Source organism: Molossus molossus, unplaced genomic scaffold (genome assembly GCF_014108415.1).
Source record: "Molossus molossus isolate mMolMol1 unplaced genomic scaffold, mMolMol1.p scaffold_m16_p_20, whole genome shotgun sequence".
In the NCBI taxonomy this organism is placed as follows: domain Eukaryota; kingdom Metazoa; phylum Chordata; class Mammalia; order Chiroptera; family Molossidae; genus Molossus; species Molossus molossus.
The window spans coordinates 45,977,619-45,983,649 of NW_023425356.1; the positions used below are offsets into that span (position 1 = coordinate 45,977,619).

The window sequence follows — 6,031 nt, forward strand, 5'->3', positions numbered from 1 at the left end:
GTCTCAACCTAACTAACTCCTCTGGGACATCTCTCCTTCTTCCTATTTTGGATTAGGTTGAAGTTCTTCTCCAGGCAGGCTTCTGAGTCTCACACAAAGCAGGGAATTTGGTAAAAATGTATGTCACAGTAATAGTGGGGTCAATATGTTTCTTAAATACTCTCTGCTTTCCTACACTTTCCTTAATCGTAGTACATTTGTCTGTTTTCTGTCTTGATACTCAAGGCAGTTGAAACCATGGCAATCAAGTACAATGGTTAAGAATTCAGGCTCTGGAACAAGATTACCTGGATCCAGATTCAGACTCTGCGATGTCCTAGTTCTAGGACATTAGCTGACTTGCTAACTGTGCCTCAGCTTTGTCCCCTGCAAAATGGAGATCACAAGAGTATCTATCAAATAGAGTTGTTGTGACGATTAAATGAGTCAAGCTAAGTAAGGCATTCTGAATGGTGTCTGACACATGGCAAGCATTCAAAAGAAAGCTGTTATTACTTTTGAAGGCAGGTACTGTATCATTTATTTCCACAGAGGTACTCACTAAATGTTTTTGGAATGAGCAAACAAAAGAAATGTTTGTAGCTAAACCTGCCACCAATATTCTTAATGTTAACCCAAAGCCGAATATTAAACACACTACACTAAGCACCATGCATAGAAATCACACCAACAGGGTCTCTGGTCACTTGGAACTTTTTGGAAATGAGGTCATTCTCTTTCCACCCAAGCACTCAGGGAATTATGTTCCCTTGAGGGAGGATGTCTGAATCAAACAGGACACCTCAAGGTTCCCAAGGGTGTCATGAATGACTCTGAGGTAATGTCTTCTTTGTGTGAACATGACTGATAAAAGCAAGGAGACATTAAGGTGACTGTTTTAACATGTTTTTCAATAATTTAAGCCTACGGGGCCCTCCATTCTCCCCGTGTCGTAGACACCTGTAATCTCGCTCACCTGCTCAAGGAGAGGGTGGTGCTCTGCAGGCTTTTCCTTCTAGAGTCATACAAGCCAAGCTTTATTATTATTATTATTATTATTATTATTATTATTATTATTATTGTTGTTGCTGCTGCTTTTAAAGCATTTCTTTATTTCATTACCTTTAACATTTGAAAGGGTTTTCCTGCTGAGAAACAACATACAATGGAAATTTTACACATATAACAAAAAGATATAAATACTGCTTTTAGATTAGCTTCTGTCATGGTGCCTAAAATATCAGGAAAGTGATGTCCTAATATAATTTGAATTGTATTAATTTTGCTATTTTTAGTTTTTTTCCCCCTAGATTGAATGACTTTAATTTTAAGCTGATAAAAATGTCTAGTTCAATGATATGGAACAGCGAAAATCTAGCAGAGCCTTATTAATTTAGAGCCTATTAATACAGTAGTCAAGATAACTTGAACAGCAAGAGTGCTATTTACACAATTTATGGATGAACAATATTTGCAAGTAAGTTAAGTATAACCAAGATTTGATTGGGGCTGTTCAGTAGTCTTTTCCCTAATCTTTTTCTTTTTATTGAATTTGTTGGGGTGACATTGGTTAATAACATGATGTAGGTTTCAGGTTTACAATTCCATAATAAATCATCTGTATATTGACTGTATTGTGTGTTCACCACTGCAAGTCAAGTCTCCTTCCATGACCATTTCTCCCCCCAGCTAGGCTTTATTGAGTTCAAGCTTCACAAGCCGATGTCACTGAGAAGCCAGTTTGTCATCATGGCAGTGGGGCCACCAGATGCCCAGTTTGGCCAGGGCAGGGACAGAGCAGAGTAGTGCTGTTTAACAGAAGTGGGTGTGTTTCCAAAGACACAGTCTGAGAGGGGACTGAGGCGACCAAGGAGAAGTTTCAGAGCAGGAGACAAATCTGGACCAGACATACGTACGGCCCCGAGCTGCCAATATATGTGTATAAATAAATGTGCGTGCGACTCCTATTACTGCTTGCCTCCTGCCTGTTGTAGGGATAGACAGACACTGACATAGTATTTCTGTCTTTCAGAAAGATGGGCTGGCATCTAGGGAAATGACCTTGATAGACTGAACTATAAATACAATATTAATCAGAGCAATTTACTCCTGAATTGTGTCCCCTTTCCCAATAGCCCAAAGCAACTCTAGGAGAGAGGCAAAAAAGCATACTCGGTAGCCATTTGATATGAGTATGCAAGTAAAGGTCAAAGACTCCAACACAGTGGGAAAATAATAACCTGGGTCCTGCCTCCAGAGGAAGTTATTTCCCCAGATCATCTAAATCTGAATAGATCCCTGAGCTGTGCCTCTGTTCCTAATGGCCTCTGCCTTGGTGTCATAGAGCAAGACGCCAAGGGAAACAGGTTAGGGGTCTAATCCACATATAACTAGTCACCTTTGCTCTCTGCAAGAGTGACAAGCGCAGTCTCGAGCCAGCCATCTTGCAAATGGCTGTCGTCTAGAATGTCTGGGGCAGGGGGAGGGCTGAGAATGAGGATCAGCCTGTTGTCATTGATGGGAAAGCGAAGCAGCGGCTCACAAGCCCAGCCTCTTGGCAATACGAATAGTGCATTACATTAACTTGTTCTGAACTCTCATTGGACGGGAGCATTATTTTCCAGGTCAAATGAATGCTTGATTTCCACGAGACCAATACTCTAAATATCCCCCAAATAAATGTCATCAAAAGGACATTCCATCCAGAGACAAGAATATTTTGAGCAGAAAGGTTGAGCACAGAAAAGGGACCCCTGGCCCCTCCTTGCAGATGAGCCTCTGTGGCCACTTAGCTGCTGTTTTACAAGTCAAAAGGTGGCCTTTCAGGCCAGGTCTTCTCCCTCTAGGGGATACTGGGAAATTGAGCTGCTCCCTCTCTGCCACTGTGACCTGCTGGGTTATAAAGTTTCTGGCCTCCCTCCCTCCCTCTCTTTCTCCCTTTCTCCCTCCCTCCCTTTCTCCCTCCCTCCCTTCCTCCCTTCCCTCCTTCCCTCCCTCTCTCTCTCTTTTAAAATCAGAACTACAATGACAGTCTTTATGACAACAGGGAGGGCAAGGGCAAGTTAAAATCCACCCCCAGCTCTGCGGGGAATGAAGAAGCTGAGGCTCATTCCCTCAGTAGGTGTGAGTCAGACACTCAGCAAGCAGCAGAATTGAGGAAGAAGGTGCCATTTTGTCGTCAATGTTCCCACCACCACCGCACAGAAATAAATAGTTTGAGAAAATGATCCAGGATAAAAGAGCGATCCCGCCAGAGTCAGGCTGAATAGAAGGTTCCCACTGAATGCTGCTTCATTATGCAACTTTGCCTTTCACCGAGGGAGTCCAGCTCTTGGTGGAACCAATTGTGACGAGGAAGTGCTGACAGCCCTGGGAACCAGCAAAGCTGGCCTTTGATTTGTGGCTTTGAAGCCCAGTCCTATCACTGAATTGTTAGTTGAGTGTAAGCAGGTGAACTTGGCTCCTCCAGTCTCAGTTTTTAAGTCTGGAAACTGGGACCTGTAACCTTTACTATTAGATTAATGTTTATATAGAGGCATACATCAGAGCTATTGTGGGTTCGGTTCCAGACCACCACAATAAAGCAAATATTGCAATAAAGTGACTGTCACAAATGTTTTGGTTTGCATATAGATGGTAGAAGTTATGTTTACATCTCTCCAACCCCTGCAACGCACTGGCTCAGAGCTCCAGGCTCTTGCTAAGGCAATGCGCCACTGTCCATCATGATAATCTACTGGGACTTCATCAGTCATGATGAGCTGTTCTCCCATTAACTACAAGATCTGGGAGATCGCAGACGGGCTGTGCCTAGAGGTAAAGGGGAAGATGGTCAGTAGGACAGAGGGTAACGTTGATGACTCACTTATTGGTGGAAATGCCTCTGCTGATGGCCCAAGGGCGAAGGCTCTGTCACACAGTCATCACTGTTGTTGACATCACCATGAAGCATCATTTGCAGGAAACCAACTTCACAAAAGAAGCCTACAAGAAGTACATCAAAGATTCCATGAAATCAATAAAAAAGAAACTTGAAGGACAGATACCAGAAAGAGTAAAGTCTTTTATGACAGGGGCTGCAGGACAAATCAAGTCCGTCCTTGCTAATTTCAAACACTAGCAGTTCTTTATCCATGAGAATATGAACCCACATGGCATGGTTGCTCTGTCGGACGACTGTGAGGATGGTGTGACCCCATATATGATTTTCTCGAAGGATGGTTTAGAAAAAGGAAAAATGTTCACAAATCTGGCAATTTGAACCTATCACCTGTCATCAGAACTGACTGCAGTATGTCATCCACACACCAGAACTAGGACAAAGGGGACTGATGTTATCTTGAGTTCTTCATTTCTTTGTACCTTGATTTATTTGGAGCGGAGGCATTGTTTTTAAGAAAAAACACGTCAGGTAGCTTGTCTAAAACTAAAATGCATTTAAACGGAAAAAAAAAAGTTATGTTTATACTATACTGTATTCTATTAAGTGTGCAATACCATTATGTCTAAACCCCAAATGTACATACCTTAATTAAAAAATATTTTATTGTTGTCCGGGCCAGTGTGGCTCAGTGGTTATAGCGTCAGCCCAAGCACCGAAGAGTCTTGGGTTCAATTTCCAGTTAAGGGCACGTATCTGGGTTGCAAATTCAATCTCCAGCCCGGGTTGGGGTCATGCAGGAGGCAACCAATTGATGTCTCTCTCTCTCTCTCTTTCCCCCAGCCCCCCCTCCCTCAATTCCACTTTCCAAAAATCAATGGAAAAAATACCCTCGGGTAAGGATTAACAACAACAAAAATACTTTATTGTTAAAAAATGAGCCCTGGCCAGTTTGGCTCAGCAGTTAGAGCGTCGGCCTGCGGACCAGAGAGTCCTGGGTTTAGTTCCCAATAAGGGCATGTATCTCAGTTGCAGTTTGTCCCCGGCCCCAGTTGGGGTCATGTTGGTGGCAACCAGTCAAAGTGTCTCTCTCATGATGATGTTTCTCTCTCTCTCTCTCTCCCTCTCTCTCTTCCTCCCTCTCTCCCTCTCACTCTATTTGAAGATAAATGCAAAAAATGTCCTCGGATGAGTATAAAAAAAATAAAGATAACCACCCTTCGAGGCTTCAGCGAGCCCTCATCATTTTGCTGGATGAGGGTCTTACCTTTAATCTGCAAAAAAATGCAGCATCTGCAAAGTGCAGTCAGGTGGAGTGCAATAAAATGAGGTGTGTTTGTACAGGGCCCGAGTTGGAGATCCCATCGTGTCCCTTACCAGCCATATCCATAAACCTCCCTGGAGATACTCTACTTGTCTTCCTGTTTATTTTACACAGAGGTTTGCCTTGCCATCTTCTCTCTGTTGGAAGGATGGTGATTAGCTTGATGTTTATAGAGCCCACACTAGGTGAGCATCCAGGTACCTAATACATTCCGGACATAACTATCCTGTAGCCAATTTTCTAGTGACAGAGACTGGGATTTAACCTCACAGCTTCATTCTATACACTTCCAATTTCTGTATGCTGAAGCTTTATTTGCTCAGTAAGCTACATGCAGTTCACTTGGAATATATTTTCAAAGAAGGACCTGCAGAAACCCTAACGCAGTCTTTTTTGCTACATAGCAGCCATGGTGATGCTGTTAAAATTTGCTCAAAACCTCCTGTTGCTCTCTCTTTCACTCAGAGGAAAAGGCAAAGATTTTATTGAGGCGTTTGGACCACTGCTGGCCTCGAACCTGCCACCCGTCTGCGCTCTCCTCCCACATTCTGGGACTCCAGCCACAGTGGCCTCCCTGCTGTTTTAGGCACATTCTCATCGGACGTCCTTTGAATGGGCTCTTCTCTCTTTCCGAAAAGTTGTCCTGCATAGACATCCACATGGTAACTCCATCACGCCACTGGTCAACGACCACCTTCTCAGTGGCATCTCATGAGCACCCTGACCATCCTCTTTCACTTGCTGTCTCCCTCCTTCACCCTGACTCCCAATTGCTCGTATTCTGATCTACTTTTTCTTTTTGCCCCAAAACACGTATCACCTTTAATATGTAATGTGGTATGTTTGTT

The 6,031-nt window shown here is 43.3% G+C and overlaps 1 pseudogene; it reads left to right on the plus strand.

Annotated features, from left to right (window-relative positions):
• Positions 1-3,704: 3,704 nt before the first annotated feature.
• LOC118637000 lies at positions 3,705-4,240 on the plus strand (annotated as a pseudogene).
• The last annotated feature ends 1,791 nt before the right edge of the window (positions 4,241-6,031 follow it).